Genomic DNA, 12,312 nt, shown 5'->3' with positions numbered 1-12,312 from the left:
TGCGTCCGTGTTCAGTCTGATTCAGCCTCCTGGCAACCAAGGGATATTTTTCTTACAGCATATGGCTCTGCAGATGACCAGTCACATTGTATAACTGACTCAGAGACTGGCAGGGTTATTGACTTGGGGAAATGTTCTCTGGCATTATTTTTAGCTCTGGCTGAGTGATGAGTTGACTTGATGGATTTGTCTTCTTGGGTGCCATTTATTTTTGAATTCTCCTTTGTGAGTTGTGGGTGATGTGCTTAGCTCCCACTGTTTCAGTGTCTGTGCATCTGTCTGGCTCTGTGTATGTGGATGTGTCTCAACACTAGGGACAGCAGGACACTAATTTTTCCTTTGTGAAGAGGAAGGAGCATGGCCTTTCAGTTAGCATGTAGGCCTTGGCACAGGTTATTCAGGGCTTCTCTCCCAGCCTAAGCCTTACTCACTGTGTGGTCTTGGAAGAATAGTTAGTGTCTCTCTAAGCCAGTTATCAATGGCACAATCACAAACCAGGAGGACAGAAGGAGTGGTATTTTGCAATGATTGGCCCAGGGCCCAGAGCTAGTTAAACCATGTAGCAATAACTTGGGATCAAAATGAGAAAGTATGCACACCAAATTTGTGGATGTCACCAAGTTGGGTGGGACGGCCAGCAGGACATTAGAAGATAGAATTAGCATTCCCAAAAGCTTTGACAAGCTGGAAAAATAAGTAGAGACAAGTGGGCAGAATTTCAATAGAGCCAAAGTTTGGAGGACCTCTACAGGGGATCCTTCAACAATTCTACTCTTATTGATGTGATTTGAACTTATAGTATCATAGAATTAGAGATGGAAGTCATCAGGTCCCATCGCCTCATTTTACTGATAAAGAAACTAAGGATGGGAGAAGTCAAGTGATATATATGTTTTCCAAGATAGCTGCTATCAGGGCGGGGATGACCTCTGTCTTCTAAGTCCCAATTTAATATTTTTTCTTCCATTATTATGATTCTACCTACTTATTCCTTACTATTTACCTCCCTCCACAAGTATTCTGATTAGTTTATTAGACTAGCTCTAATTATGCTCCAGAGAATGGGACACAGAGTAGAAAGATTTAGATTAGGGAGAGGACGAGGATAGGTACCTTGACAAAAGATGGCAGATTGGGATAGGAAATCGTACCAGGGGTGGGAGTGGGAGGAGAAACAATTAAAATATGGAGAGCAGCATGGACAAAGCTGTCTGACTTGGAAGAATGAGATACCCTAAAGGAAATGAGAGAGAAAATGAAAAAAAGGAAATTAATGATAAGAACCCCTATTTATATGGTGTTTTAAGATTTATAATATGCTTTCCTGTGTGGAAGCTAGTGCAAATATCATCATCTTCATTTTATAGATGAGAAAATTGTGAGTCTACTCTTAGTCAGATGACTGACCCGTGGCTATCAAGCTGATAAATGTTGGAGACAGGATTTGAACCTTGGCCTTTTGAGTCAAGATCTGGTAGTCTCTGCCTCATTACAGTGAAGACAGATTTAGCCTGTATCATATTTTGCCTTGGGTTGGTCCTGCTTCCCATGATTCTGTTTACTGTTCAGTCCCTGATACAAATACTGCATCCAGTTTCCATTTATAGATGCTAGTCTTTCCATTTATAGATAATATTTTATAAGATTTTGGATAAGATTTGCCTATGCGTATTAAAAAAAAGAGAGAGGTAAGAAGCATGACACACTGATGGATCTCCTCTATGGATTGTTCATCTAACTGTCTATTACAGTTTGAACAATAGACCTTCTTCATCAATATGTTTGTTTCCTGGGTAGGACAGCTAGGTAGTACAGTGGATAGAGCACCAGTGCAGGAGTCAGGAGGACCTGAGTTCAAATCTCACCTCAGACACTTGACACTCACTAGCTGTGTGACCTCGGCCAAGTCACTTAACCCCAATTGTCTCATCCTGGGTCATCTCCAGTCATCCTGATGAATATCTGGTCACTGGATTCAGATGGCTCTGGAGGAGAAGTGAGGCTGGTGACCTGCACAGCCCTCCCTCACTCAAAACAAAGTCAAGTGCAAGTCATGTTATCATTTCTCTGATGGCATGGTCATCTTCCGCAAAGAAGGACAAACACACTTGCCTATTTCCTGTGAGGATACTTGATCAATTTCTTTTGACTGCTTGTGGATCTCATTTGGGAGGCTTGATACAATTAGAACAAAGTGACCAGTAAACAGAAGCAGGTGTGGCAAACAGGGCCTCCGTACTTCTAGGGAACTCCTGTTCCATTTGGATGCTGAGCTGACCAACCTCCATGATGACAACACACATCTTCAGAATGCCTACATCTTTCTGTTTTGTGTGTGTAGCGATCCTAATAATCAGGTCATTAAAAGAAGAGAAATTACTTAGAAACAATGCTATTATTTTGTGTAGCTTTTCTAGATAATGGTCTTATTTAAATCTCACCACAACCCTGGGACAGAGGCTGGACCCAAATTATTATCCTCATTTTCTAGATGAGGAAACTGAGGTTCAGAAATGTGAATTGTCTTTTGTCCAGCCACATTAAGAGTTAGTGCTAGATCTGGGATTAGAACCTAGATCTTTTGACTCTTGGACCAGGTGTTGGTTGTTGAAAGGTGAGATAAAATAGCTTGTGTGTGTATACACACACACACATCTATGTACATAGAGGTGTGTATATTTGTGTGTACGTGTGTGTGTGTGTGACTGGGTATCACCTTGAAGAAGTGTCTAGGTTATACCCAGAGCAGGTCTTAAAAAATACAAAGTTGGCATCTTCATTTCTGGTTACAAGTATTCCTCCTTTAGATGGTTAAGAGAAGTCAGCAATAAAAGCTCAAGTCTCTCTGCAGATACAGAACTAGGGAACCTCTGAGAAAAGCATTTAAAAAGCACTGACTAGCCAGTTTACCCCCTTCCTTTGCCCCTTGGGTGCTACAAAGTACTGGGTGACATTCAAGGAGAGCCATTCTCTTTAAACTGTGTTTGTTGGCAAATTAGCCAGTTAGAGTTCCAGGTTTGCGAAACCAACCCTTCAGAACCTAGTGTCAGGTTCCTTGGCCGCCCTAGAAGGGATTCAGGATGGGAGTGGTCACCATGCCTGTATATTCTGTTGAAAGGAGCTTACAGCACATCCTTCTTCACTGCTGGAAGAGTTGTCTTCTGGAGGTCTAGCCCTCAGCTCCTGTTCAACTTTTCCATGTTCTTGACACTGAGATGATTTAGCTTTCCTTTCCCCACTAAAATTTCCTTTTCCTTTTTCCCACTAAAGCTTAATTATTTCCTCTTGATATCACTGTCTGATATCCCATTCTGCATGTGGCCTGCCTATTTCAATTGGAAAGGGTAGGATTTTCTCCTTCACATGACCAGACTTCCAGGAGCCAAGGCAGGCAATGAATTTGGCTCCTCTCGTGTTTGGGGCACCAATTCTCACTGTTCTACTTTAAGAGACCCTGTTCAGACTGGACACAGTTCTTGTCTCCTAGTTTTTGCAGAGACTGTGGCCTGTTGATATCCCCAGCCAACCTGTAGCCTCTAACCAAGCCCTGATACCAAGACATTGTGTTTACCACTGGTATTACCAGGATTTCTTCGGAGAACTATGGGTGGGAGGTGACAGAAAGCAAGCCCTCCACACCTCCTAGGAATTCCTGGGTTCTTTGACATTTGGCCAAGGATGCAATGTAAATATGACTTAGCCCTCAGATAAAACACATAAATTTCCTTGAGAGACAAGGGCTTCCTTATAGAGGATTAGCATGAACACAGTCTATTTTTGGAAATTTTAATTTTACACACACGGGCAAATCTTATCCAAAATAACATCTATAAATGGAAAGTCTACCATTTAACATGAGGACTAATGATTCAGACTCAGACACGAAAGATTATATTGGATTGTACCCCAGAAGAGTTCCAACACCAAACGTCAAGCCTAGAATTCAGAACCACTTTATAGCAGATAGCCTCAAGCCTACCTGTGCAAGGCTGCCAGCAGTCTGTGTGTTTTGCAAGATGAGAATGTAGACTGTTGTGAAAGAAGAGACTGTGTTCCATTTTCCACTGAGAGAATATAATAGGTAGCATTTACGTAGCACTTTGCAGTTTTGTAAGGCTTTTTACATGTTATCTCATCTGATCCTTAAAGATACTTTGAAGTAGGTGATACTAGTTTACAGATAAGGAAACTGAGGCTGAGGGAGGTTATACAACTTGAAGAGCAGACAAAGCATTTCTCCCAGTTAAGTACCTTCACATGCAGCCAGCTTGCATTCACTCTTATGCCTTAGACATCAGGCAGCATCTGGATTCATCTTCCTATAAGCTTCAGACTCAAGAAAACCCCAGTATAGCCCAAGGTTATCTAGACTAAATACCTGCTTCAGAAGTTGTAATGGTCAGAGATTTTCAGCTTCATTTGTGGGGTTCTATGCACTGAAAGATGCAGCTATTAGCATCATCAACTGAAAGTCACCTTATTGAGCTAATTACATTGACCCAATGATATTCTCACCAAGACCTCCTAGTGGGGATTGAACATTGTAGGTGTCTCATTAATAAGCTAGGATGCAGAAATCAGAATTTGTTAATATTTCTATTGATATTTAAGAAGGCAGATTCCTAAAAAGTAGATTTCCATCAGGAGGAATGGTGGTTTGTGAATTTGGTCGTGTGGACCAAGCTGTGATCTTTTTCTAAGACATAGATATCTAAGTTTCAGATTACATGATGTGTGATTCAGTCAATTATACTTCCATAAACTAATGGTTTTTATTAAATAAAAATGACTAACTAGTCATAAACTAACATTAGAATACCTTTTTTTCATAGTGACATGTGTTATACAACAAGATTTCAGCAAATACAAATACCCATGTAAGACTTCCAGATGTTTTAGAATGTGGTTTATACTAGACACTAAATAAGATGGACCTGCCCCTTTTCTTCCTTCTAAACATTTGCATAGTTCTACTCTGATGCCTCATCATGGCAAGAGGTGATGTGGATTCACAAAGACCATGCCACTGAGATTCAGGGTCTAGCATTCTTGAGCTCACAAGTCTCTAGGTTCAGCCTGAGGACTGGCCAATCTAAGGGTGAAGAAGCTTGTCACCAGAAAGCTGGCCACCTGGTGATGGTGATTTTTTTCTTTATCCAAGCCAATTCATGATAATTATCTACAGAAACATGGAGGGGTTTGTAATGAACACCTGCCCAGAAAGCATCCAACTTTTGTTTTTCAAATATTCAAGTCCAGTGTCAAAGAGGACTGAACTGTTTCTGCAGTTAAGTTAGAGTGTTGAATCTGGAGTTAAGAAGATATGGGTTCAAATCCTACCTCAGACATTGACTTAACTATGTGATCCCGAGAAATTCACTTCACTTTTGTCGGTTTCCATATCCTCATCTGTAAAATGGGAATAAAGAGGTAAGTAGCCACTCCCTCTTAGAGCTGTTATAGGGATCAAATGAGATAATATTTGTAAATGACTTGTAAACCTGAAAGCTCTATATAAGAATTGTTACTATTATTTTGGGGCAGCTAGATGGTAGAGGGAATAAAGTACCAGGTCTGGAGTCAGGAAGACCCATTTTCTTGAGTTCAAATCTGGCATCAGACACTACCTAGCTGTGACCCTGAGCAAGACACTTAACCCTGTTTGCCTCAGTTTCCTTATCAATAAAATGAACTGGAGAAGGAAATGGTAAACCACTCTGGTATCTTTATCAGTAAAACCCCAAATGGAGTCACGAAGAGTTGGACATGATTGGAAATGACTGAACAATAAGCTCCCAATCTCAAATTTGGATGGTGGCTTGAGCCAGATAACATTAATATAATTATGCAGAAAAGCGCTTCTCTGAAGACAAGTGCATATGACACCTTTGGTGTAAAGCTTGTCAATCCCTTCTCAGGGCTGCTCATCCACCATTGGTGTCCACCTGGCACTCAGCTCTCACCTGTGACTCCAAAAAGCTGTAGCCTGTACAACAATCACACCCTGGTAAAACTATCTTGGCAGATGGGCTAAACCAGGTTAAGGGTAACTTACAAGCCTCAAAGTTGTTGATGAGTTAGGGGGATGTATACTCCAAGCATGCTAAGACTTCCCCTGGCAGAATGGACCTATGAGAACAATTTATTTCAATGGCCATGAAGGTGGCTGAAACGTGTTGTGAAAAGCTTAGAAGTTGGTCAGAAGTTGAAAATGCCAAGGTCATCTATTGCATCCTGGGCCATCACCAGTAGTCTTGACTTTTGTCTTACCACTGGGCTTTAAGGACCTTGGAAGAGAGAGAAAGAGGCTAATAATGATTCTGCACAATTGTACCTCACTTAAATCCAATTCTTATCAACTAATGTTTAAAGGCAACTGAGGCAGTTCCAATCAAACTAAAGCTCTAAGACAGGGAGGAGGAGGAGAGGGGGAGAAAATTTTAAACTTATGGAAGTGATTGTTGAAAACTGAAAACAAATAAATAAATTAGATTAAAAAAAAGAAAAGAAGAACCTCTGTGCCTTTTCTGAATAGACCAGGACAAAGTGAGTAAGTGATTCAGTTAGAAGATGTTTGCTGGGCAAGGTAGTGATGGGAATTGGACCTGGCATGTCATCAACAAAGGAGTAAATGACTCATACAAGATCAGTTTATGCCAGAAATAGGATCTGAACCCAGGTCTCTCTAAGTTAAAGACCTCCTCTTTACCCATTCACTATCATGTCATTAACTCCCAATAACCTGGGTCACTGATCAGTTCCATTTCCCTCATATTTCTGGGATTTAGCTGAGGAAGAGATTATATCTAAAAACCTTTTATTATATGTAAAAATCATTACATTATATATAAAACATTAGAGGTGTGTTGGTATGCCTTCTTACTCCCTGTACCATTTAGGAAACTCCTCCAAAGGCTCTGTTGCTATCAGGCTGAAGCATTTGTGAACTCCTCCATATGAGTCCTCTGACAAGAGGCATCCTCTCCATTTTAGGACCTACATAGGAAACCATGACCTTTTGGGAGGACTATGCTTATCTAAGCTTTGTCGGGGGCCAAGATGAGGGATTTTGTGAGACTTCTGGTAACACCTTGTAAAATAAAGATCTAGTATTTTACTATCTGATGTCTTTTTTTTTGTTTTTTAAGGAGGTTACCCCTCTCCCTCACTCAATGACATATGGGTTGGTCTTTCAGGACCTATCAGTCTGGGAGGCTGAGCTATATGGTGGGCTGTTTGGGTAGGAACTGTAACTTTGAGGTGGAAATAACAAGCAGCCAGAGGTTCTGATTTTCTAAGGTATCTGAACCCTCCTCCCCCTTTCCAGACCTCAAAGCCTGAGCTGGAGAGAATGACAAGAATAGGGCTTCTTGACAGGATTACTGATCCCCTAGTGAGATATAGGACCGCAGGAGATGGGGGAGATCCAGCTAGCTTAATTCCTTATTGAGCTGATGTCCGGAGCAGTATTTTGGTTTAGGTTGGGGGCTGGAGTGGGCTGTGGGGTAACGGGGGAGAGTTGTGGAATTTTGGTGGGGTTTCTGGAGACACATTCCCCCCCATCAAATTAAAGGCCTGTTTTCCAAGGGAAATTTGATGGAAGGAGCTCCATGTTTTTCTAATGAAACGGAAGCCTGAGCTCAGCAAACAAAAGGGATTCTTGTTTGAAAGTAATTCTTGCCCCAGCTTCTAGGACTACCAGGGGAATCAAATTAAAAAGAAAAAAAAAACAGGCAGCAGTACAGACGCCAAGCAGTGCCAGATTCAGAGGGAGCTCAAAGCTCAACTGTTCAGACCCCACAGTTTGGGGGTGTGGAGGGGAAGGGATTGGGGGCTGGGAAACTGCTATCCACATTGGCCAACCCAAGGTTCTTTAACCCTTTAGCCCCAAATAAGTCAAGAGAAAGCATTGTTAGGTCATCTGCTCAATCTCTGCTGTAGATGCTTATTCCTCCACCACAAGCCCAACACCTCTATCCCTCCATAGCGCCCCCCCCTTAGATTTTCAGGTACTTATAATCGCAAAGTCTCAGTCCTTTGCCAACTGAAACTTGGCACGCAGGCCCTCAGCTCAGCAGGGGTTTGATCGCCAAATCTGACAAAAAGTACTGGCGTTTTCAGGAGTCACTGGAGTCCAAAACCAATAGATTTTTGCCCCCCATTCCCTGCACTTAAAAAAAAAGATTGTGTTTTTGTAACTGTCAGCCTTGCTGACTCTCCAACCTACTGAGTAAGTCCTTACTGGCCTTAATGCTGACAAATGGTGGGTTTGTCAGGAACAAGATATTACCCTTATGCTCTAAGTGATTTTGGGGGGGGGGCTGGCAAAGGGGTTATTAAAAAAAGAAATAAGATTAGGGTACATATGTGCAGTAGCTGCAGCAAGACTGAAGTGTTTACTGAAGATCTGGCTCTTACTTGGATTTGGGAGTTATAGCCAGAATGGGAAAAATGATAATGACCAGAAGGGTCTAGAAACATTTAGCCGGGAAAAGAGAAAACTTAGAGGGGATGTGATAATTGTCTTTAATATCTGAAGAGATCAAATAGGGAAGGGAGTTAGATTTATCCTGTTTGGTACCAGAGGGAAGAATTAGGAACAATGGGAGTGAATGGGGAAGAGACAAATTTAAATTTTTGTCAAGGAGAACTTAACAAATAGTTATATGAAAAAGTGGAATGGGAGACATAGGGCTTCAAGCAAAGACTGGTTTATTGGTTCTGGTTTGTTGAATACTGGTATGAATTGGTCTAGATACCCACAAAAGTGCATTCCCATTATGAATTCCTGCATTCTGTTATTTTGTGATTCTCTATTATGCATTTAGGGTGAGAGAGGCTTCCTGGTGCCAGTTCTAAGAAATAGCTTAGTCCTGAGTATTGGGTGTTCTTTACATAGTCCTCAAGATAAGTTTAGACAGGTTGACTTCAGCACAGTTTGATTGGAGGAAAAGCCCTGCTTTGACCTTGGTCTCCACTTTCTTCTCCCAGATGGTAGAATTGCATTTACCTCTGATATTTTCTGGAAGTAGTAGTGAGATAGTTCATAGATTGATCTGAGAGAAGAGAGTCCTTACTACTGAATGTGGGACACAAGAGGCTCATTAGGGGTGTGTGTGTGTGTGTGTGTGTGTGTGTGTGTGTGTGTGTGTGTGTGTGTGTGTGTGTGTCTGTGTCTGTGTCTGTGTGTGTATGTCTGTGTCTGTGTCTGTGTGTGTGTGTGTATGTGTGTGTGTGTCTGTGTGTGTCTGTGTGTCTGTGTCCGTGTCTATATGTCTGTGTATATGTACGTATATAAACTCTCCCTGTGTAGCAGAGTGAATTGTTAGTCGTATGTCAGGAGTGATTTGGTAAGTGTTTTTCTCTGTTAAATCCAATTTTCTCAAATGTTTTTTACTTCGTAGATGTTGGTGTGTACTACTGAAATCCTTCTTGTAACTGGAAACATTCCAATTAGCCAGATAGTTTTTGCTACATATGCAGTGAGCTAAGTTTTCACCCTGAGTGTGGAAAATTTGTGTCTCTAGTTAAGAAAGCATTCAGATTCTATTTTGATGATAAAATGAGGGTTTAGGCTAAGACTTGGGCTTCTTACTTATGAATCACTAGGTTAGAATATGAATTGATCAGATGCATAGATCTTAACACATGCCTTTTGTGATTATGATTGGAAGAGATCTCAGTCTAGGGAGCAATCATTAAGGGTACAGAAACAATGAAGCTTAGCATATAGGAGTAGGATACCAGTTAAGTGTGGAGATTCCTCCATTATCTAAAGTTGTCTGTCCATCATTAACTCTTATTTGGTTACTCAACAAGACCTACAGGATTTCACCCATGACTATATGGTGATAGTATTTATAAGGCAGAGTGCCTAGCACATACTAGTTGGGTTGTTAATAAATGCTTGTTTTGAAAACCCTCGTCAACAGCCTCCATCTCAAAACCAATCTGAGTTTTTAGCATCTAGATGAAAAAAGTGGAATCTCTTGCAAGAAGTCAACAAAATATGAAACTTCTCTTGAGAAAAATCAAGATTTGTTCTTCTATTGACTTAGAATGTAGTGCTACCAAATGCTACTGCTTTATTTGTGAATGGTGGTGCAAAATATAATACTATACTGTGTTAAAAGAATATTGGCTTCAAAGAAAAGTATGTCAACAAAGAAAAACATGTTAAGTAGCTTTCTGGTTAGCGTTGCTAAATTATATCTCATTGTATATTAATCTTGGCATAATGAAAAGTTGTGTCAAAGTGATAGATTAAAATGATATTTTTAATCAAAAAAACTCCCTCAATTTCCAAGAGTCAATTAGGCTACAACAGAAAAAATCACTTTTGTGAATTCTCAATGAAGAGAAATGACAAAAAAGCAATCATTTTTAAGAATAGTTGAGCAAAGTTGAAGGAGATGCATAAAATACTTTTCAAATGACCAAAAACTGTCCAGGAAACTACAAGGCAGAAAATTAACAAGACATTGCTAATCATCTTTTCAAAGCCTATGAAGTCATGGGACTAAAGCTTGTCATTAAAGATCTCTTTGTTAGGTTTACATTTAGACTTCTTCCAAGCAAATCTAAGTTCTATCAGTGATAAGCATGGAACATGCTTTCATTTAAATAATACCACAGAAGAAAAACAACATTCGGGCAGGTGGAGTCAAAGCATACTTGCTACATACTATTAGTTACTGAGGACGGTTGCTCTAAAGGCAAAATATAACAGGAAATCAGTAATGATGATGTTTTACATGAGGAAAAGAAGCACAATTTTGTTTAGCAAAGGACAATATTTTAGATTACAAAACTGTGATTTATATAAAGATAAATTAGATGATAAAAACAAAATAGGTGGTAGATAAAATGTGAAGCCATATCTGAAATCAATACAAACATATACATACACAGATACTATAAGATTCAACTTATTTTATGGTATGATTCAAAGGATAGCTTTTTTTGTGTGCATGTGACTGTTGTCTAGTTTAATCAAACACAGAAGATAAAAGGAAAAACGGGGGTATTCTCTGGAGAATTTCTGTAACACCCTCTTAAATAATGTCCTGTCAGTCAGGACAAGAACCCAGGTAATCTGACTACTAGACTGTAATATTTCTACCAAATATCTCACTGCTACTTTATTAGAAAGCAACATTCAATGTTAGCAATTCAATTTTGGGGCCACTAAGTGGTGCAGTGGATAGATCACTGCACCAGGAAACAAGGAGATTCTTCCTGAGTTCAAATCTGGCCTCAGATGTTTCCTAGCTATGTGATTCTGAGCAAGTCACTTAACCCTGTTTGCCTCAGTTTCCTCATCTATAGAATGAGCTGGGGAAGGACATGGCAAACCACTCCAGTATCTCTGCTAAGAAAACCCCAAGTGGGGTCACAAAGTGTAGGACATGACTGAAATGACCCAACAAAGCAAATCAATTTAAGTGTCTAACATGTCCAAGTATGTGGTGGAGATATAAAGATTAAAAGACCTATGAAACATGGGTTTGTAACCTCTCTTTCCCCCATCTCCATCCCCTGCCTCCCCATTACCATTTAGTAGAACCCATTAGAGCTTCCATTGTATTAGCACATCCCTCAAGAACCTGGTTACATCCCCACCAGCTATGACACTGGAGTAGGCCTTTGTAGAGGAAAGAATGGTAAGATAGTGACAAATAGAAGACATCCATCTTGGGGAAATTCCAAGCTCTCTTTCATTTTGCCTGGTAAGGGATTACAATTATCTGTAATGCATTTGGCTCTTAACCCATCATTGCAACCTGAATGTGGGAGTGAGAGAGGAAAAAATGAAGCAAGGCTGGGCATTGGCTTGCTGGACTCAAGGGTCAATGAACCACAAAGGAAGGCATTCTGGGTAAGCATTCATTAAGAGTTTACTATGGGCTAGTCACTCTGTTGGGTGTTAAGGATATAAATCCAATAAGAAAGCAATCCCTGCCCTCAAAGAGCTTACATTTTATGAGAGCAAGAAGGGATAGGCATTCTACTCTTTTGGGTCTTTTTAGTCTTACATCCCCAGGTAAAATGGAAATTCTCTGTCACTATTAGTATAGATGGAGTAAGACAGATGGCTTCGGAAAGCTATAACCCTAAGCACTTCAGCAGTAAGAAGAAGAAGTAGGCAAAGTCTAGGTGCTGTTCAAATTTACCAGGGTCCCATAGGAGTATCTGATAATGTTAAGAGCAAGAATACCTTCATTTGCTTCCAAAAGTCATGTGAATTTATGTACAAGGGATTTATTTGGACTGTTATCTACTGAGCTGAGGGTTCCATCCTCAACCTTTAGA

Source organism: Notamacropus eugenii, chromosome 1 (genome assembly GCF_028372415.1).
Source record: "Notamacropus eugenii isolate mMacEug1 chromosome 1, mMacEug1.pri_v2, whole genome shotgun sequence".
In the NCBI taxonomy this organism is placed as follows: domain Eukaryota; kingdom Metazoa; phylum Chordata; class Mammalia; order Diprotodontia; family Macropodidae; genus Notamacropus; species Notamacropus eugenii.
The sequence above is the reverse complement of the archived record's forward strand: the minus strand, read 5'-3'. Positions refer to the sequence as shown.